Raw genomic sequence first — 23266 nt, 5'->3', positions numbered from 1 at the left:
TGTGCCGTCTCATTGACGGCAATGCATTTCGTGTGTTTTCTGCAGAAAGAATAGACTTATCTATTATTTCTGCCGACTCCAGAAAATGAATTTCCCCGCCAGATGTTTCCGTGAAAGTAATGGTAATCTTCTGCGGAATCTCCGTGCGCAGTCTTATTTTAAGGGTGCGTTCACAAGGCATATATTTCCTTTGGAAAAATGTACCGTAAAATATATAGCAGAAATCTGAAAGGGCAAGATTTATAAAAATCTGTCCAGAGGAAAAGTTGCCCATAGCAGCAAATCAGATTGCTTCTTTCATTTTTAACAAGGCTTCTGCAAAATGAAAGATGCAAATCTGATTGGGCAACTTTTCCTCTGGACAAGTTTTGATAACTCTCCCCCAAAATGTTTCTTTTTTGCTGCATATTTTGTTGCAGTTTTGGATGTGAATCTGCGTCCAGTTGACATGTCTTTTTTTCGTGTGTGCAGAACACGCATGAATAAGTGAAATGTCAGATATCCGCACATATTTCCAAATTTTGCTGAAACGAAATGCATGCCGCAGTTCGCAGTGTGAACTGTAGCACATAATACTAGTGAAAACAGTAGGCAACAGATTCCATGCGGCTCATGCATATTCCGACATATAATATACCATGGGAACATGGCCGTAATGACATATTCCCCACTACGTCAACTGGACCCTCAGCTATGCTGTCAGCAAATAACATCATTCATAGAAGACGCCATTGATAAGCTTTACTATGTTTGCATTCTAGCTGAAAATTACCGAAAATTTTATGATCAACAATTTGCTTGTAGTTCATGCCAAGACCTTGATGTCCAAATAATCAGGGGGAAAACTTATCAAAACCCGTGCAAAGGAAAAGGGGACCAGTTGCCCTTAGCAACCAATCACATTGCTTCTTTTATTTTTTGTAGAGGGCTTAAAAAAAAAGTGATCTGATTGGTTGCTATTGGCAACTGGTCAAATTTTTCTCTGCACAGGTTTTGATAAATCTCCCCACAGATTCCTGCCCTTTGCTCACATTAGTAACAGGGGCCCCTAAGTCAGTACAGGGCTGTAGGGAATTTTTGAATGAAGTTCCCCCACTGAGACAGATCCTTTTTAACCCTTTTAGTGCTTTTGAGTTGCCTGCTATCCACTCCTCCCAAATTTACAAATCTTGATCCCCTCCCCTAAATACTACCTCCCCCCCTCTCCACTCCACTCACCATGTTTATTGGTTGAGTGTGTGCAGCAAAGAGACAGGAGTGCTCAGTTTAATAACCAACTTGGAAGAACCCACCCAAGGTTGTAAGTAAAAACAGATGTGTGAGCACTGAGTTCGCACAGTATTTTGTGTCTATGCAAGATTGTATGTGTGTCTATATATATATATATATATATATACACAATGTTTGTGTGTACAGTGGCCACATACTTATACTGCTGATATATTTAGTCTTGCCAGAGCCTCTGTGCAGCATAATGCCCTTTCTAGAATGTGCTTTCCTTTATTAGAATTGCAGCTTGGCTCAGTGAGCTTTCCCTAGGGGCCCAGGCCAGCCGCTGGCAGTCTCTCTCAGACACCCAATTACCCCTGACGTCACCGCCGTCTCTCCTGCCTCCCTTGGGTGCTCGCGTTTTTTCCTTTGTAACTGTAATAGTAGACCAGCTAAGTGCCTGTTATTTGCTTGGCAGAAGATTTGATTGTGTTTCGGGATGGATACTAAATCCAAAAACTATGTAAAAATGTCAATAGGTGAGTGCACATTGATTTCGGGCTGTCACTGTGATAGCTGAAGCCTCTGGGATGTAAGCCTGGGGAAGGGTTTTACAAGAAAGATAATATAACAGAAAATTACTGGAGCTGCTCAGTGTCTCCCGCGGAATTCTTAAGGGCTTGGAAAGTTCCCTTAGAATCAACAATTCTTTATTAATCTAAATTTGTGGTTTTGTTCTATCTGCTCTTGTCCCGATGTTCCCTTTTTTTTTTTTCTTTTCTTCTTCTCCCCCCCCCCCACCACATACGGGAGGGGTGGAAAGGGTAGGTTGTTGGTGGGATTTAGTAGGTAGTGGGAGAGCCATCTCTGAGTAATGAACTCCCAGTGGATTGTGGGAGTAAAGCAGCGCTGTTTCCAGGGATTGCTCAGCAGACTCTTGGCTGGTAGCTTTGCCAGGCCGAAGTCTGTGTGAACAGATAAAATGGAAGGGCTGAAAGGCTGTGCCGGGCCAGCACCGACTGGGAGCAAGTGATAAGGACCGCGGCAAGAGGAGAGTGGTGGCCGCTTGTCCCAGCCAGATATCTGACTGCAAAGTAAAGTTTAAAACAACTGGTTCGGGAGAGAGCAAGGAAAGCTGGAGCGGAAGATAATGGTAATTGATTGAATCAAAGTAGCAGAGCAGGATTGTTCTCCCAAGCAATTATTTTTCCTTCTAATTTTCAACCCAAATGTCCTAGGAGTTCAGGTTGCTCAGTGTGCATCCTGCGGCAGGAGATAAAAAGGCAAGTGCCCTGCGTTTGGGCAAAGGATTTCATGTCGGGGGACAAATAGACAATAAAAAAAATCGAGAATGTAAAAGAAGCAAGGTTGTGGGGGTTGTATCTGATGCTACTTATTATCACAATACTCTGCTTGGCTTGTGCCTTTGTATGATGCATTGTGCCACTCCTGCTCTCTCATCCAGATCACGCACTCTGCTGGGAAGTTTTTCAGTGGAAATCATTCCTTGCGTCATAAGATTATGTTCAGACATAGTGGTCATATTGTGGTTCTTTGCCCAAGTGCTGTTTATAGTAATCTTTAAAATAATAAAAAAAAAAAAACTTTCATTCTGTAGGCGGGCTCTGAACTGGACATCTCCTTCACTGTTTCAAAGCTGACTGTAGAGTCCAGTGGTCTTCAACCTGCGGACCTCCAGATGTTGCAAAACTACAACTCCCGGCATGCCCGGACAGCCAACGGCTGTCCGGGCATGCTGGGAGTTGTAGTTTTGCAACATCTGGAGGTCCGCAGGTTGAAGATCACTGGTAGAGATGAGCGAACTTACAGTAAATTCGATTCGTCACAAACTTCTCGGCTCGGCAGTTGATGGCTTATCCTGCATAAATGAGTTCAGCTTTCAGGTGCTCCGGTGGGCTAGAGACTTTCCTAGGACTGTATCCACATTTTCCAGCCCACCGGAGCACCTGAAAGCTGAACTAATTTAGGCAGGATAAGTCATCAACTGCCGAGCCGAGAAGTTCGTGACGAATCGAATTTACGGTAAGTTTGCTCATCTCTAATCACTGGTATAGTCTCTTCTACTTTTCAGTCTTATTTTTCTGTACAATGTTAAAAAAACTGAGAAGAAGTCTTCTATATCCTACTGCTGTGCTGTTCCAGGGGCTCTGGACCAGAAGTGGGATTCAAATTTGTAAGGCTAGGTTCACACTACGGAATTTCTGCCGAAGATCGAGCCGGCGACGCTAGGACCCAGCAGACTGCATTGCTGCCCCCATAGTCTGCAATGCATTTCTGGGTGGATCTTTTGGGAGATCTGCTCAGAAATGCATTGCCATCTTTCGGGACAGCAATGTAGTCCGTGTGGTCCAAGTGCCGCCGGCTCCATCTCCAGCAGAAATTCTGCCCAGAAATTCCACAGTGTGAACATAGCCTTATAGGTTTCCTACTTGGCATGATGGATTTCCGCGGTGTAGCGAGTCGCAGAAAAGGACTTCAGCTATAATAATCAAATATACCAATTGTCTAGTAAGTGGAAAGCGCTAATAAAGTTTTGACCTTATGAAACTACACCTCCCAGTATGCTATTAGCAGTGGTAAGGCTATGTTCACATGAGGGAATGTCCACATGGAAAACCCTGCGAAGCAGAACATGACGGCACTGGGAAATGCGCCATCTTATAGGTGGGGACACTAGAATTAAAATTTCTGCGCCAGATGTTTCCAGCACAGAAATTCTGCTATGGGAACAGCGCAGCAGAATCCAATTGAAATCAATGGGACTTTGCTGCTGTGGAATTTTCATGTGGAATTCCGCACAGAAATTCCATCGTGTGAACATGGCCTAAGGGTAGGCATGGCTCATGGTGTACCTCTAGGAGTCATTAGCCGCTAGGGACAGTAATCCTTGAGTCTGTCCGTGGTCTCCACACCTGACTGACAGGCTGCAGCCATGAATCACTGCATAAAGTGGTACAGCTATATGGAGATGTCATTCATGAACATGGAAAAGCTAGGTGAGAAATTATCTAGCGTCCATGCTCCTGAATGGCATTTCTGATTCTGTTTATTATAGCTGTATCAATTTATGCTTTGCACAGGCAATGATGACCCTCGCCTTGTGACCGGCTCATGCTGTACCTCTCTAGGAGTCCTTAGCTGTTTTAAGGACAGAAATCCATGAGTTTGTCACTCGGTCTGTGGTCCGGGAGCCCTGACTAAGCGGCTGCAACCGTGAATCTCCGCCAAGATCGCACCTCTCCGGTTTCCACATGTTGCTACAATTACAAATTGTGCTGGCTTGGGTGCAGCAACAGCCTCACAGACACAACAGTGCAGCCCCAAAGCTGTTCTTTACTGCAGGGCAGAGAAGGAGTCAGTGCTGCTCGGCCAAATGTCAGGCTGGGCACTAGACACGGCACATAGATCACTGCTCCCTGATGACTTAGGCGCACAGCAAGATACCGAGTATAATGCCGCTGTTAGTGGGCCCTATCACGCAGGGCTGGTTTTGGATGGGGGGCATGGAAAATTTTAAAGTAGGGCCCAAATGCTGTAATATATTACCAACAATGTAATACCAGCACAACTACAATAGTCACTACCAATAAACAGTGACTTATTCCATTATACTGTTATTAAATAGAACCACTATACCAAAGATCAACATCAACTCCATACAGTAGACGTATAGTTGTGTATACCAGCTCAACACATGATCAGTGTACCATAATAGTCAGTGGTCTCCAAACTGTGGACCTCCAGCTGTTGAAAAACTACAACTTCCAGCGTGCCTGACCAGCCAATGGCTTCCAGGATGCCCACATAGCTAATTGCGCCTAGACCATCAGAATGACTTCATCCAGCCACAACTCATTGTTGCAAACAAACATCTTCGCCTCAGTACTTTACTTGTACCTTTCTTCAACCTTCACAAATTTCCCATCCATAAAGGCCATAATGTCCCACACAGTATAGCAGTGCCTCCTTTTGTGCCCCACACAGTGAGAGTGAAGGTAGGTCCCACCATTAAGTAGGTTGTCCCCCTATCAAGTAGGTAGAAAGGTTTCCCAGTTAAGTATGTAGGTAGGTCTCTTCCATTAAAGTCGTGTTCCAGGCATAAAATAAATGATACATGGCTCAGGGTGGTAAAAAATAAAGTTATACTCTCCTTCCTAGATCCCTTGTAGCTACAGAAGCGACCCTCCCCAGTACATAGATAAAGCCCCTAATAAGGATGTACTCCCCCCCCCCCTCCTTTATCAGGCATGTAGGGCTCACCATTAAATGGGTTGTCCAGGATAAGAGAAATGCTGTTTCTTTTTTGCGAAAACAGTACCACTGCTGTCCACTGGTTGTATGTAGTACTGCAGCTCAGTCCCAATCACTTCAATGGAGCCAAGCTGCAATACCAGACACAACCTGTAGGCAGGAGTGGGGCTGTTTTTGCAAGAAAGAAGCAGCGTTTTTCTCATCCTAGACAGAACATGCTATTTGCAGAATGTCCACCTTTGTTTTTGGTGATTTTATTTTTATTTATTCTTCTGTGACATGGAAGAAATCTTAAATATTACCTTAATTTTATGTATCGGTATCAGTCTGAGATTGTCGGGTAATTTTTCTCCAGTCAATTTTACTATTTTCACATAGATTTTAATGAAATTCAGCTTTTGTATTTCATTACTAGTTTGGTTGGCGGCTGTTGTTGACCTATGGGGTGCAGGTAAGCACTGGGTTTTACAAAAAAAAGTTTTGTATTAAAAAACTAAGTGTGTCCCATAGCAACCACTAAGTTAAAGGGGTATTCCAGTGGAAAACATTCCATTTTTTTTTTATTTATTTTTTTTTGTGCCAGAAAGTTGTACAGATTTGTAAATTACTTCTATAAAAAATATTTTGTCTTGTCCACAGTGCTCTCTGCTGACACCTGATGCCTGTATCAGGAACTGTCCAGAGAAGGAGAAAATCCCCATAGCAAACCTGTGCTGCTCTGGACAGTTCCTGACATGGACAGAGGTGTCAGCAGAGAGCACTGTAGATAAGACTAAAAAAGAAATTAAAAGAAAATAATTTCCTCTGTAGCATACAGCTGCTAATAAGTACTGGAAGGATTGACATTTTTAAATAGAAGTAATCCACAAATCTGTTTAACTTTCCTTCTTTTCCACCGGAGTACCCCTTTAACTGCTTTTATATTCATACCTGAAAGTAACAGTGTTTGTTGGCTATTGGCAAAACCTTTTTACTTGCATTTAGACCAGTGTTTATAGATTATGGGGAGTTATGAGTGCGAAGTATCTGGCACTATAACTGTATGCACTAGTCTGATGCTATATGGGTTCTGTTTTATTTTTGGTCTTGTCCTAGCTTGTCCCCTGAGGATCCCAGTTACCGACCGGGAGAAACGTGTTGGGAAGTGGTAGACAATCATTATAGGTCAGTGTACTTTGACCATCAGTTTGTATTCTGGGTAATGTGGTTATAGGAAGGTGGATATATTGATGATCTGCTTTATCAGCAGCGTCCGGAACACAGAAGCTTGGCGCTTCCACATTCGTGACGTCACGCCATGCCCCCTCCATTCATGTCTATGGGAGGGGGCATCACGGCTAGTACGTAGCCGTCATGCCTCCTCCCATAGACATGAATGGAGGGGGGCACGGCAGTCATCTGACATGGAATCATTGTGCATGGATGACTGGGGTGCTGAACCGGAGATCACAGGGGTCCCTCCGCTGGGGACATCAGACATCATATCAGCTACTGGGATGAATATGGCAAGTCAGTGAGTCTAACTTGTGATATGTGCACGCAATATTATCATTCTTGATAGATTTTACTGCTGTTTCTATAAACTGGCCTTTTATGCTTTGTAAACAGTTTTCAATGTTTTATTTTCAATCTGATAATACATTACTGTACAAATACTGATACATTTCAGTCTACTGATGTTCTCATAGACCATGGCACCTGTGAAGGGGAGGAATATATTCGGCTAGGGCTACGCAGCTTTGTTGCACGCATGGCAAGTAATGAAAGTAAATGTGGTTGTGTCTTGGCAAGCAAATTTCTGCAAAAGCCACATGAACTCGATCCTAATGGTGACTGTCATGCCAAAACACAACAACTAATGAAAGTGCAGGAAAGAAACACTGCGATCTTTGGTCATACAACCTGTGTCATGGCCAAAGTCACTGTGTAGCTCTAGCCTAAGGCAGTAAGTGAACAGTTTTTGACCGATCTTGAAGTTAAAGGGGTATTCCAGTAAAAAAAGATTTATTTTTTTATATCAACTGGCTCCAGAAAGTTAAACGGATTTGTAAATTATGTCAATAAAAAAATCTTAATCCTTCCAGTACTTATCAGCTGCTGAAGTTGAGTTGTTCTTTTTTCTATCTGACAACAGTGCTCTTTGCTGACACCTCTGTCTGTCTCAGGAACTGTCCAGAGTAGGAGCAAATCCCCCATAGCAAACCTCTCATGCTCTGGACAGTTCCTGACACAGAGGTGTCAGCAGAGAGCACTGTGGTCAGATAGAAAAGAACAACTCAACTTCAGAAGCTGATAAGTACTGGAAGGATTAAGATTTTTTTTTTATATAGAAGTAATTTTACAAATCTGTTTAACTTTCTGGAGCCAGTTGATGTGAAAAACGTTTTTTTACTGGAATACCCCTTTAAGGTGTTGGAAGCAGGAAAAATGGAAATGTGTAAGCATCTGAGTGACATTAATAAGGGCCAAATTGTGAAGGCTAGATGACTGGCTCTGAACATCTCCAAAATGGCAGGTTTTCCTGGTATGCAGTGATAATGACCAAAAGTGGCTTAAATGGGCACTGTCAGATACAAAAAAACATTTGATATGATGTAAAGCATGCAAAACCAATAGGTTTTGCAATTTGCTTTCATTAGAAAATTTTCAGTATTTCATACTGAAAAAGCCAAACAACTGATCCCCCCCCCCCCCCCCCCCCCGCCTGCTTGGACACATACTAGTCCTGCTGTGTCCATGCGTCATGGACATACTTCCTTGATTGACAGCTGTGAGCGCAGGGCTCACAACTGGAGGAAAAATCCTCCCACTGTCAGCTTGTGTCCCGCTACTGTCAGTGAGGACAAGCTGGGAGTTGTAGTTTTGCTAATGCTAGGGGAGATGTGAGCAGACAGCATACTGAGGGAGGGGCGGAGACCTGCACAGTGAGGCCACACCCTCTCACTTTGATTGGAATTCAGACTAGTGAGCTAAATTAAGTGTAGATACATAAAAATTATATGTACATGGTCAGGATTAGGTACTGAGTGATATATTTAAAAATGTTTTGTTGGATCTGAGGGTACGCTTTTACCACAAATACAAAGAAGTCTGAAGTGATGTATTATGTGAAGCTAAAGTGAAATTGTCAGAGCTTAGAGCTGAGGACACCATTGGCTAGCTGTCGGGGTAGGAATTTCTTTAGTATATCCATGCTTTTCTAAAATGGTCCATAATTGGTGCTTATGTTCGCAGCATTTTACAGCTGACGTAAGTGACGTTCCATTGACAAATTGCACTTATCCAGCAGGAATCCAAACCCTCGTAGGAAGTTCCGTTGCAGAACTTGACGTGTAAACTGTACAGCTGAACTCGTATTCATATTAACGGGAGGCTGCTGCAAGCATAATCTGCATGTGACAATGGCCCTGATACACTAAAAGAGTGGAGTGGAGTTTTTTTTTTTTTTTTTTCCCCCAACAGATATTTTTTCATGGTTATTACTAATGTTTTCCCACATTTAGCACACTTCTCTACACACGCTCTAAACTGTGGGGTTTACCAGAGCTCAAATCCACCACATTTTCTGTGGAAACCTTAGTAAATATGTTGTGATTTTTCGAAAATGTCAGGGACATGCCCTCTTTCCCCTGCGGTCACGCCCCTTTTTCAGGGTTTCTCAGTGAAATGGAGAGTTGGTCGGGTATTTTATTTTTATTTTTTATGCCGCAAACTCTAATGCAGACACAAGTTCTTTCACAATGCGCAAAATTCTAGTGCACAACCCGACAAACCCAGGCCGGGTTTACAATAGTAAATAAGGGCCGATATCCACACATAAAAATGTCCTTGATCAGTCAAGGAGGTGTGGGGCAGTGACTATGAGCAAGGAGGCGTTTCGGGCTTTGGCACTTGAGTAGCTGGAACTCAATAAAATATTTTTTTTTCTTTTTTTTTTTTTTTTGTTCGGCAACCACCTTCAGCTCCAGGAAAGGTACAGTTTGCTTTTATAACCTAAAAGCTATCTAATAGTGTCGGCAGCAAATACAGCTGACAGATTCCCTTTAAAATATATTTCAAACGTACAAGCATTTCTAAAAATAAACTATTCGATGTGCCGCCTTTGTTTTGTCCTGTTTTCGTTGGTTATGAACGCCTTTGGGCATCCATTGAGAAGGTCACACATGCTCAGTTCAACTGCACATCAGTGGTTAGTGTCTACTGTATATGCAAGGGAGGGTGATTGTGGAAAAGTTTATGCTCTGTTGCCCGGCAACAGCAGGGGTACAGAAACCAGGAAGTGATCATATCTATGGGGGAGAAAAACAGTGCAAGAATGTAGGTTATTTTACAAAAACAAAACAAAAAAAACCTCAGCACATTTGTACTCATCATGGCACAATCCCCCTTTAAGGGAGAGCAACTGATATAATGGGGGCAGGGTATGGGTGTCCAAGGTATGGTGGTGTATGCCTAGTAAACTGCTCAGCCCTTCAATAATATGAATGGTTTTACAATGTTTAGCTGTAACACTTATGATAAATGGGGCACATATGACAATAGATAGTAGGGGGACATTAGTGTCTGATTTTTGATTGATTTCTTGTATAAATCAATAGCTCAGTGGGGTGCGCAATAGAACTGTAAAAAAAATCAATTGAACAGCAATGAAGAAGCTGGCCCTGGTGCCCCCTGCCCCTTAGTGTTGTTTCTACCTGTTTCTTGTCTAAATTTGGAAATGGAGATAACAACCAGGGCCTTGACTGCACTTTCAGTATTTATTTAGAGTAATGGCTGATGTTTGAGAAGCTATTGTATTTATTTTCCGCACCCTAATTCACATAGAGTGCAGACATATTTGCCCAAAAAAATAATAATAAAAAAATAAATAAATAATGAAATGGTGTAGATTTTAGTAAAAAAAGATGTCCTGGAATTGAATCTGAAAATATAAAATACTGTACACACAATGCTGTGTGTTTTTATAGTGTTTTCCCCCCACTTGGGGTACAATTTTTGCTTAGTATGGTCTTAGTATGGCTTTTTTTGTTTTTGTTTTTCCCCCATGGACATCCATATATTATATTATTATTATTATTATTAATAATAATTTTTTCACCCATAGATTTATCAAACTGAGTGAAAGTGACTGGTTTCCAGAGCAACCAATCATAGCACATCTTTGACTTTACCCGAGCGCGTTTAAGAGTTAAAAGCTGAGCTGTGATTGGTCATGGTTTTTCTTCTACAATTTGATAAATGTGGGCCTATGTAGCTGGATTTCCACTTGTTTTGTTTTTAAAACACCTAAACACACAGCGTTTTTAGTTTTTTCATTTTCTTTTTTTTTTTTTGGTAGGGGGGGCACAAAAAAAAATGCTGCAGCCAAATGTTAGTTGGCCGGCAGTAGGATAATATGAAATGCCATACCCACTTGGCATTTTTTTTCTATGGCATTTTTAGGCCTAGTTTTTGAAAATATGCTTAGACTAGGGGAGATGTGTTTTTTGTTTTTTTTGTTTAGTTTTTTCCCCTCAAGGAATCCAGTAGGCCATTTTCCTCCCATAGACTTCTATTGGAGAAAAAAAAATTCTTCAATAGAAATTCTTGAGTCAAATACAAAAAAAAAATCACGAGTTGTAATGTGAAAATTTTAAAAACTAAAACCAACTATGTTTGTAAAAATATACCACAAAAACTGTATCTTAAGAGTTTGCAGCGAGAAGGCAATTTATCTGAAAAAACACCCAAAATAGGTTGTGTGGAAACCTAGCCTGTACTCTTGTGCAATTAAAAAACACTATTTTGGAAAATGGTACAAAAACTTCATAAAATAAAAAACCCACCAGATATGCTGCAGATTTTTTGTGGCATTTTTGTCAGTGTGAAGGAGGCGACAGTGATCCACAGTGTTTTTGCAGCACACCTAAAAAAGACATGCTGCTGACCCAAAATCCGCACCACAGGTCGGTCAGTTTGTGGTTTTTATCTTTTTTTTTTTTTTTCTATATCTCGTCCACGTTGTTGCTACTTTGAGGCCTCATTTGCACAGCAAAATTTCTGAGCTGAATCCGGCAGAAATGTTCCGCTTGGAAATTGTGTTCCGCTTCATGATGCACATGGCCTTTTTTTCCCCCACAGTGTAAACATCAGCCGTGGAAACTTAGATTCCGACTTTTGGAGAAAAAACTGACATATCAATTCTTTCTGTGATATTTGTTAAAATATGCTTTGCAGTCTGTGAAACCAGAGATTTTCCTGATGGACATTCTGCAAAAAATCCGCCATGTGAACACTTTGGATTTTCAGCAAGCAAATCTGCTGCAAAAAAAATCTGCAGCGTATCCTTCCCGTGTTCAGGAATCCTTAGGCTACGTTCACATGGCGGAATGTTCAACCGAAAATTTCTGGGACTGACATTTCGCAGACAGCAGGAGTACTCGAAAATGTGCAGTCTCCATTGACATGTCAATTCCTTCTGTGGAAGTGAAATTGGAATTCATGCAGGAGATATTTCAAGTGCAGAAATTCTGCCATGTGCATGGTGCAGCAGAATCCCATTGAAAACAATGAAATTCTTTTGCAACTGTTTCCAAGTAGAATTTTGTTTTTACCCGATTTTGCTCAGAAATTCCACCGTGTGAACGTTGCCTCAGACTGTGATAGTCAACTGAATTTTCACAATGTTTGCTTCATGTTGAGACCATGTTCACATGACGGCATTTCGCAGAAATATTCTGCTCAGAAATTCTGCTGCAGCAGAGTCCTACTGATTTCAATGGGATGCTGCTGCAACGTATACACGCAGCAGTAACATCCGGATTTCAGCATCCACAGAAACAATGAATATGTAGACTCGCGCAGATAAAATGGACAGAAGAATTCAGTGGCAAGAAAGCGGATATTATAGATATTGTAAAATTCTCGCTGTGCATTAAAAGAATTCTTATATTTATGTAATGTTGATTCTTTTGCAGAAGGAGCAGTGTATTTTTGGGACTTTTCTACACTGACTTCAATGGAATGTTGCAGATTTTGCTTATGATTGATTGTGTCCGCAACAGTTATTTTAAAAACTATTAACTTTTTTTTAATTTTTTTTACTTTTAATATTAATTTTAAAATTCCACAGGAAGATAAGCAATGTCAAATCTGCTCTAAAATCCACACTAGTTGTTGCAGATTTATCTTTCCTAGTGGATTACTTGAGGAAATCCAATGGGTGTCGATCCTTATACGGAAATTGTGTTCTTGAAGATGGCTGGAGCACCAATTTTTTTCCTTTTTTTTTTTTTTTCTTTTTACGGTGCCGCTGCCATTCAATACATTTGAAGCAGGTTTTTTTTTTTTTTTGCTCTTGTTCTAATAGAGCCATATCGCTTTATTTAAATCATCACTTGTAAGTTGTTCTTGGCATGCTTCATACAGAAAATGCTTGCTTTTTATTTCGTGATGCCAGAATAATTTACTCACTCTGGAGATAAGTAAGCTTGCATTGTAATGTCTCCCTATAGCGAAGTCTGCCTATAGAAAGGGTAAGGGGTGTTTGATGTTTCCTCATCCTCCTGTTTAAGTCCCCTCTCTGGAAAAAAGCTTTATTCTGTTGCTGCTGTGCACAAACAGGCTGGCACAGGTTTGATCTGCTGCTTCACGGATCCAGGCCCCTGTGTGCATTTGAAGGTTTTTTTTTTTATTATTTTTTTAACGTATATTTTTTTTTTCCTTCCATCAACCAGGGAATCTTGCAAACAAAGAGCAGCCGCAGGTAGCCAGATTTCTCCATCCCAAAGCAGCTCCTGGGGCACTGCCTGCAGCAGTCCTGCTAGGCTCGTCTAAGCCGCTGCCAGCACTGGTCGTTCTGTAGGCTGCTGCAAGCTTTACGAATTCTCAGGGAGGCTACACAGTCTAGGACCCCAGGAACCAATATTTGTTTTTCAGTTTGGAAAAACATATAAAATGGGATTTTTAACCTGTTCATAACCAGTGGTATGAAATCTTACATTGTTATTAGCATGATGATGATAAACGCAGGTAAAGCTTCTCATACACAAAGGAAAAGAAACCTCACTAATAGCGTCATTCTGTTCTTATGACAAAGGAAATAAAGCTACAAATAAAGATTGTTGAACCCTCCCGTGACCTCTGTTAAGAAGATTAAATAAATGGAACTAATTTAAGGCCCTATCCTCCATTATGCACACTTTCTTGTCTATATCTGCGACTTATTAAGCAGTGGTGCTTCCTTTATGATGCACCCGGTGTTCTGTTTACTCCATGCTGATATAGCTTATACGTATTGGGAATTGCACTAATAGCCATTCCCTAATACTGTTGTTAAAACTATCATTTTTGTGGTTTAAGATTATGTTATAAGGCTGCATGGAATATTTGTTCCCATGGACCATAGGGGGTTTAAGGGGTGGTCTTTAGTTCACTGGTAGAATTTGAAATTATCCATAGCAGACTAGATGTGTAACTGGAATATTACAAGGAAGAGTAGATTAAAGCTATGCGCGCACTGTGTTTTTTTCCTATACGCAAAGTGTAGACTTCTGCAGTCTGTCAAAGAAGGTTGCCGACATATACTGTAGCATACTGACAGCAGGCTCATTGAGTTTAGTGGACTGACTGTAGTCATCTAGTGACAACATTCAGGCCATTTTTAGAATGTATATGTTCGCTTTGAGACTCAAAAGCGCAGCATGCAACTTGTTTTAGTCCCTCAAAATGAATTTATAGTTTGGATAATGGACCTGACTTAGTCACTACTTGACCATTTTAGCCCATTAAACTCAATAGCCCTATTGTCACAGTGCTGTGATGGTTGTTGGGAATATTTTTTTTTTTTAACATGTTGCCATTGTATGCCCTCAGTGTATAGGAAAGATGTGTTGTGCAGACAGCCTTAATCTATTATGTTAGGGTTTTTTCTATGGAATTTTCCAATATATTGTGCTTTGGTTAACCGATGGTCAATGTGTGGCCTGTTCAAAGACTATAGGTAGTATTTCTTTGGGTTTTGTTTTGACCAGCCCTGTTTCTCATAAAATGTATGTTATTCTCATGTTTAAGCTGGTTCATCCAACTGCGGGTCTAATGATCCAAATGGTCAGCATCCGTAAATCCCTCTGATTCTTTTAGTTCCAGTCTCCGGAACCATAATTTGGCTGGGACGTGCATCTGAAATGCAAATACATGTATGTAAATGTGGCCCTTGGCTTTGTAAACATTTTAAGGTAATGTTTCAATTTTTGCCTCTAATTCAGAAAATAACAACATTATCATAACATGTGAAAACAGTCTTAGTCTGTTTTAACACCAATTGGAAAAGTACTGTTGCCCAGTTTTATAAATATGGGTCTACTTTTTTTTCACTTATCTGTACCACCCAGACACTGCCCATATACAAATATGGTGCTGTTTCTGGGGAGGTTTTAACTAAAACCTATGCCCTTAATATTGCATTCTTAGAGGAGGATTAATCTAGTAAAACTTAAGATGGGTGATGAGGATACACGGTTGCAGACACGGCCCATGGACCAGAGTAATGGCATTTGTGGGGGATGAATCTGTCTACAGTCTAGTGGAATTCTACAACCCCTTTAGTGACATTAGGTTATGGACATAATTTACATTAACAGCTCAACTGGGTTATTTATTATACTCAGCAGGCCATAGTCTAGTGATGTCTAAGAGGTCTTTGTGGCTTGTCGGTGTCTTAAGTCCTGAATGTGTTCAGGTTCTTTTTTTAGACATGACCTGATATGATATTCTGTATCTATAATTTCAGGTCTACAGGTTTACTTGGAAACATCCTTCTCAATTGTGGCATCTTTAAGGTTCTGCACAAATGATTCTGTGAGGAAAAGGTTAATTTTAAACATTAAGGATGAAATCAGGCCGGACCTGAGTATGTGGCACAGAATGAGGCCTGCACGCGAATCCTCTGGCCTTGAAAACTCCTTTTTCTCTATTTATTTTTATTACATCTCCCTTCTCTTTCTCGGCACGACACGGTGGTTGTGGATGGTAATTAAAGGACCCCCCAGATTCTAGTTTTCAGCGCTGGGTCTTTTGATGTGCATCTTGTCGGGCAGAATCAGTTATTGTTCCTGAATCTCTTTCTCTCTCCCTCCCTGTCAAGTCTTTGAAGTGAGCACACTGGCCTTTAGTACCCAAATACAATATGGGCAGGATAATGGGATGCTCCTTGCTATACACATCTCTAGTATTAATGGCTGAGGGGGAAGGTGCATGGATGGTCTGCTGAGAATCCAGTTTTATCACATCTATCTTGCTATGAACATTTGTTTTCATTGCTGATCAGTTTGAATGAGCCTTGCTACAAGCACGGCCCATATTGGTATCACTTTACTATTAGTCAGGGTATAGACACAATGACCAAATAAATATACAGCAGTTTTCCAAGGGTCTTGGCGTCTCAATGGCCTTTTGTCTAGGTGAGACAGGTTAACTATATATTTGGTAATTTGCAAACATTTTGACTGAAAGTCAAAAAAATGGTTCCTTCATCTTCTGGTCCTATCTGTGCGAAGAACATTGAAGAGGGAGGGATCTAGTTAAGAGTGTGGCTTAGCATGTTTACTCTCTTTTTTTGCAAAAATAGGTGTCTCTACCGATGGCAATGCCTCCCCGAGTGGAATCTGCAAAAAGAATTGGCATGTCAATTTATTTTCGTGGAGGCCAGAATCAGCATTTCCGCAGCAGATATTTCCGCTGCAGAAATTCCGCTGTCTGCGCCGTGCAGCAGAATCCCATTGAAAACTAAGGGACTCTGCTGCAACTGAATTTCCGTGCGGAATTTTTCCACCATGTAAACATGGACTCAGTGTTCTGTATAAGTGATATGAAATCTCTTTATAAAACACACCCATTGGAGGTGGTTGTTGTTTTTTTTTTTCAATGAAAAGGGTTGATTTGCATCCTAAGACATTTGCCATTCTTTGGATAGCAAAATGAGCAATCCCAATGACTTAGAAAGTATATTTGCAGGTTTGCACACCGCTATGCTATGTAAAAATAAAACCTTTTGCCATATCTGATTTACATGGTCCATGGCAAGCGAAGTCAATATAAGGATAATATTTATTTTTCTTGTTGACCCTTTTATTTCATATATTTCGGGGTATCAAACCTCATATACCTTCTGTATGTTTCCAGCTTTGTCACTTTTTTTCCGTTAACGGACACCTAGCAATGAAGAGGTTAATGGCCGTCTCCCTGATGTGACAATGTTACAATCAAGATTCTTGTCTCTCTCTTGCTCAAAGTGGCTGGAAGCGATAATTCCTAAGGGATAGAATGAGGCTGGGAAGATTTATTATAAAATATAAACCTCCTTCATAATGCTTCACATAATCTGATCATGTCGAAATGTGGGAGTTAATACAAGGATGTGATAGAAACACGTTTTGCTAGTGATCTGTGCCTGTTGGAAATCTATCTAGGCCGCAGCCCTTATCTGTTCCCAAATTAGGAGGCTTTCTATACATTTTTTTCCCCTCCTGCATCACATTTTAAAGTCAATTGTCCCACTTGCCGTTGATAAAGTTACATCTCTGCATTATTTTTGTTTTTCCCTCTAGCACCGATTTCGCATTACCTTGTGATTAAAATCTGGAAAGTCATTATTCCACAGGCCGGAAAAAGCGGTAATTGTGGTACCGTCTGCATACACGAGAGTTCTTCAGGTGATGTGGATTAGGGGCACAAGTGTTGATGACTCCTAAAATGTGCAACTCCCTTTAATGAGGTGGCTCACGCTTTGACACTTGTACTGTGCATTCTAATGCCCTTTACGACCTATTATCTGTAAAGTGGTAAATTGCAGCTAGTCTTCCTCGGTGCTGCTTGAGTGTTGAAGGCGAATATGTAGAGATGAAATATAAAAATTAAAACTCGCCAGGATTTTTATTTTTTTTATACTGTCTATTGTATTAAATACAATATACAACCCTAATGCAAATGAATGGAATATTTATAATGAATAAGGAATTCCATGGCTGTAAGAGTATCTTGTACCACAAGGTTCCTCATACAGGCATCATGGGGCTTTAAAGAGATTTCTAATTTTTTTATTATTTTCAATAAAAGATGGTATATCTTTTACCTGAGCATTTGCAGAACCTCTTTTTAATTGTAGGGGAAAAAATAGATTCTCATATTGCTGTAGTGGTGTTAGTTTGCAGACCACTGTGATAGGCCATTGGCTGTGTCCCTCCAGATGTTGCAAAACTACAACCAGCATGGTGGGAGTTGTAATTTGGCAACAACTGGCAAACCACAGTTTGGAGTCCATTACCGTACTCTATGGCTCATCCTTTTAGAGGAAGTTCTTAAGAAGAGGACTGTAATTCACAGTTGCTGCTGTGGAATTTTTTTTATTTTTTTTTGGGATGGCATGGGACACCTCTTGTCTTTAGGGTATATTCACACAGTGGAATGTCCGCCGAAATATTTCACACGGACGTTCCACTGCAGCCACGTCCCATTGATTCCAATGGGATTCTGCTGCACTGTTCACATGGTAGAAACATGTTGCATAAATCCTGATTCCAGCATCCATAAAAAGAATAGACTCGTCCATTCTTTTTGCAGATTTCAGTTGGAAATGCTTCACCGTCTATGAGACGGTGCATTTCTGAGCAATTATAGCGCCCGCCGGATTATTCAAATGTGCGGAATGTCTGCCCATGTTTTTTGGGCACACATTCCGCACATCTTATGCTGTGTAAACATGACCTTAAAGAGGTACTTCACCCCTAGACATCTTATCCCCTATCCAAAGAATAGGAGATAAGCGCCTGATTGCGGGAATTGCTGGGAACCCCCGCAATCTCTCCGGCAGCACCCATTCTCATCTGGTGCATTAAGCAAGCTTTGCTCCGTGTCTGATGATTGGTGATGTAGGGGCCGGAGCATCCAGTAAGACCCCCCCCCAGTCGGACATCTTATCCCCTATCCTTTGTATATGGGATAGGATGTCTAGGGGTGGAGTACCCCTTTAAAGAGATTGACAATGCTACTAGTAATCTTTAATAAGTTTTGTGTATGATTGACACAGTTTCATTTACTTATCTATAAAGTTGATGCAGGTGACTTCCATATATCTATAGGGTCTGATTTAGAGAAATGCTGGTGAGGGTCTGTGTGGACATGGAACTCCTTTTGCGGGGTGGGCTAAGGGATAGAATGACGTCGCCCTGATCAATCTGCTGATACCAAACCATCTTTTACTATCTACAAGTAAAGAGTTCATAAGGCATGGCTCTACACAACATGAGGGTAGACGTTTCTCTGCCAGGGAGATCTGAGGTGTGAAGAGTGCTCCTTCTGGGTGACTTTATGATAATACAGAGAAACCATTACATCTAATATGGCTAACAACGGTAATGACCAGACAGCTACTTCCTGACCCAAAAGCTAAATGCAGTCTTAGTGTTGACAAATAAGCAGCCAAGCTTTGAAGAGCAGCGCTTTTACATTGTGTGTCTGGAGGTGCACCGTATCAGTTTTTGCCATTTATTGTGTATTGTTGTCAGCCATCATCGCCTGGTGCAGATCATCTGCAATAACCTTTCTGATGTGTTAAAAACTATTTCCTGAACACATTCAGATGGATTATCACAGGATATGGGGTGCGGTTTTGGAATTACACAGATCGGCTTTGGACCCACTGAGCGATATTGTCGTGCAGCAAGCAATAACTTAATTTCTAACTTTAGCTTTTCTGTTTCATGCTAAATAATGGGCCCTCTGTGTATAAATGGGGCTTACAGTACATATCAGTAAGTAGCTCTACAAAATTATACAAATGAAATACACTTCTGTAGCCGATGTTTTCTTAATGTGATATTACAAGCAGTGTCCTGAAACTCACTATAGGAAATATTAAACATTTCATATATTGTAGTAGGAAATCTCATCAAAGCTGTGAAAATATTTGTGTTGAAGAAAAGGATATCCTGTGTTATCTGTCCCTTTTTCGTAAGGAATTGTATATGTATGCTGTTCCCAGTCAGCTGTTTCCTCCTTTCTATGTAATCTTACCCCTGTATGTTGTTGATCACTATAATGCTCCTAGAAAAATTGTCATAATTCTCTTCATACTCTGACATGGAGACCTAATTGATGTTCGTATTGCTCCAGAGCATCTACCGCTCTCACTAAACTCAGTATACTTCTTCTGTATTTTGTTTTCTTAAAGGGGTACTCCGCCCCCTAGACATCTTATCTCCTATCCAAGGAAAGGGGATAAAATGTCTGATCGCAGGGGTCCCACTGCTAGGCACCCCCGAGATCTCTCCTGCAGCACCCACTTGTCATCAGCTTACTCACGATACAGGGACTGGAGGTTCGTGATGTCATGGCTCCGCCCCCTCATGTCAACCACCACCCCCTTAATGCAAGTCTATGGGAGGGGGTGTGACTGTTGCCATGCCCCCTCCCATAGACTTGCATTAAGGGGGTGGGGTGTGAAGTTATGAGGGGTGGGGCAATGACATCACGAACCGCTGGCCCCTGTCATCAGCCACGGAGCAAACTTAGCTCCAGAGAGCTGATGACTCCGGGGGACTGCAGGAGAGATCGCGGGGGTCCCCACCAGCTGGACCCCAGCGATCAGACATCTTATCCCCTATCCTCGGAGTACAACTTTTAAGAGAATCCATAAATTGTGCCAGATGGATTGTACAGTAGGTTCCAGCAACCCCAGAGGACCCTATTAACTGTTGGGTTTGATGGGGCTTTTTCATTTTTTCCAATGTCTTGATGGGAAAAAATGCACTAAAAGTAACATAACAGCTGACTTGTATAGAAACCTAGAATGTGTCGACAGATAGGAGCCATTTGGCCCATCTAGTCTTCCCAATTTTTCTGAATACTATCAGTAGTCCCTGTCACTATCTTACATGAAGAACAGTCTTATTCATATCCCTATCTTATCTGATGGATAGCTTTCTGCCTATGCATGCCTGAACTTCTACCAGCTATGGGATTGTATATAATGTCCACCACACTGCTGGTTTACATTATAAAACATATATTTCAGTATTGATTCTTTAACCAAGTGGAGGAATTTATTCTGACACCATAGTAGTCACACAAGTTTCCAACATTTTGATCCTGCTGGGTCTTTGTCAAGGTGCCGGTAAAGAAGACATATGCTAACCGCACATGTATGCTATATTTGGTATCTTCCTTCATGATTTATTTTGTATCCTTGGCAATCGTGTGAGTATAAACATATGCACTTTTTTTTTTTTACACTTGAGTGACACCTTCATGTATTGTATATATCTTCTTTACAGACACCTTTTACATATAGCCAGCTGGGTCGAAATGGTGAAAACATATGTCTGTGATTACTTTGGTGTCAGAATAAATTCCTGCACTTGGTTGAAGCATCAATACCAGATTGTTTCATATATTTCTTACCTACATATCTAAACAAGCAGTGCGGTCGACTTTGACTAATGTATATGGTTTAGCACGGTTCATTCCATGATGCACCCAACAACTGTACAGAGTGCAGTCTAAAATTTACCTCATATATACATATATATCAAAGAAGTGTTTGCCTGGAATCACACGTGCAGTTTTTAAAGCCAAAGCCATAATGGACTTGAAATGTATGAGATATATAAAGGTTAAACTTGGGACTCTCTCTTACATGGCCCAGTGGGCTCAAGATGGTGAGCGCTGATCTTGGTTATCGTGCCGCCTTCACAAAGGTCGAGTCAATAATTTTTGGCCAATTCACTGTTTTCAGCTCTTAGGAATGCTCATTTGTCCAATAATAGCCCAATATAAAAGGGCCTTTATACTTCTCCTTACTGCTTGGTCCACTTCTGGCTTTGACTCAAACATGGCATGTGTCCTTGCAGTCCAAATTTTGTCTTCTCCTTAACGACCACGACCGTAAATGTACGTCCTGGTTTGGCGGTACTTCGCGCACCAGAACGTACATTTATGTCCTGTGTATGACCACGAGCATGGGAACGGTAGGTGCCGGGGATGTCCGCCATTAACCCCTCAGATGCCGTGATCAATACAGATCACGGCATCTGCGGCAGTGCGGTACTTGAATGTATGATTGGATCGCCCGCAGTGCTCACCTGGCTCCAGCCGTCTCCCGGGTCTTCTGCTCTAGTCTGAGAGCAGAAGATCACCGATAATACTGATCGGTGTCCTATGCATAGCACTGAACAGTATTTGCAATCAAATGATTGCTATAGAAAGTCCCCTATGGGGACATAAAAAGTGTGTAAAAAAAAAGAATAAATAATACTTAAAAAAAGTAAAAAAAAAAAAAAAAAAAAAAAAAGTGAATTAAAATTGTCAGTTTTTACTCCCATTTTACCCCCTAACTGAAGGTGTGCCTCCAGCTGTTGAAAAAGTAGAACTCCCAGCATGCACGGTCTGCATGCTGGTATTTCCCCCCCCCCCCAATGTGAATGTACAGTGTACATTCACACAGGCGGGTTTACTGTGAGTTTCCTGCTTCAACTTTGCGCTGCGGCAAATTCTCCGCCGCAGTGCAAACACCTAGCGGGAAATTCACCGTAAGCCTCCGCCAGTGTGAATGTACGCTAAAAACACTACACTACACTAACACAAAATAAAGGGTAAAACACTACATATACACCCCCTTAGACTGTCTTCCCCCCCCCCCCCCAATAAAAATGAAAACTTATCGTACGGTAATGTTTACAAAACGGAGCCTTCAGCTGTTGCAAAACATCAACTGCCAGCATTTCCGGACAGGTACTGACTTTCCAGGCATGCTGGGAGTTTGGCAACAGCTGGAGTCACCCTGTTTGGGGGTCACTGGTGTAGAATACCCCTATGTCCACCCCTATGCAATCCCTAATTTAGTCCTCAAATGCACATGGTGCTCTCTCAATTCGGAGCCCTGTCTTATTTCAAGGAAATAGCTTAGGGCCAGATATGGGGTATCTCTGTACTCAGGAGAAATTGCGTTACAAATTTGATGGGCTTTTTCTCCTTTTACCCCTTATGAAAAAGACAAAGTTGGGCTCTATCCCAGCCTGTTAGTGTAAATTTTTTAAATTTTTTTATACACTAATATTCTGGTGTTGCCCCATACTTTTTTATTTTCACAAGAGGTAAAAGGGGAAAAAAAAGACCCCCAAAATTTGTAACGCAATTTCTCCTGAGTACGGAAATTCCCCATATGTGGGCGTAAAATGCTCTACAAGGCTCAGGAGTGAGAGCGCACTATGTACATTTGAGGCCTAGATTGGTGATTTGCACAGGGCTGGCTGATTTTATGACTGTTCTGACATAAAAGCAAAAAAAAGAAACACCCGTGTGTGACCCCATTTTGGAAACTACACCCCTCACGGAACGTAACAAGGGGTATAGTGAGCCTTACCACCCCACAGGTGTTTGAAGAATTTTCATTAAAGTTGGATGGGAAAATGAAGAAAAAATGTTTTTCACTAAAATGCTGGCGTTACCCAAAATTTTTTCATTTTCACAAGGGAAAATAGGGAAAAAAAATTGTAACCCCATTTCTTTGGAGTAAGAACATACCCCATATGTGGATGTAAAGTGCTCTGCGGGTGAACTACAATGCTCAGAAGAGAAGGAGCTCCATTGGGCTTCTGGAGAGAAAATTTGTCCGGAATTGAAGGCCACATGTATTTACAAAGCCCCCATAGTGCCAGAACAATGGACCCCTCCCATACATGTGACCCCAAATTGGAAACTACACCCCTCATGTAATAAGGGGTACAGTGAGCATTTACGCCCCACAGGTGTC

General features: G+C 41.3%; 1 protein-coding gene across 3 annotated transcripts in view; it reads left to right on the top strand.

The window, feature by feature from the left end:
• The window catches only part of ZNF423 (zinc finger protein 423), a 259566-nt gene that overhangs the window by 88532 nt on the left and 147768 nt on the right, over positions 1–23266 (top strand). Inside the window, exon 1 of one of the 3 annotated variants that reach the window (XM_056526330.1) lies at positions 9731–9798. The exons of the other annotated variants lie outside the window; for them this stretch is intronic. The gene's annotated coding sequence lies outside the window, so the exon portion shown is untranslated. Of the gene's footprint in view, positions 1–9730; positions 9799–23266 lie in introns of those variants that run through there. 3 annotated transcript variants of the gene reach the window in all.

Source organism: Hyla sarda, chromosome 6 (assembly GCF_029499605.1).
Source record: "Hyla sarda isolate aHylSar1 chromosome 6, aHylSar1.hap1, whole genome shotgun sequence".
In the NCBI taxonomy this organism is placed as follows: Eukaryota; Metazoa; Chordata; class Amphibia; order Anura; family Hylidae; genus Hyla; species Hyla sarda.
The sequence above is the reverse complement of the archived record's forward strand: the minus strand, read 5'-3'. Positions and strand labels throughout refer to the sequence as shown.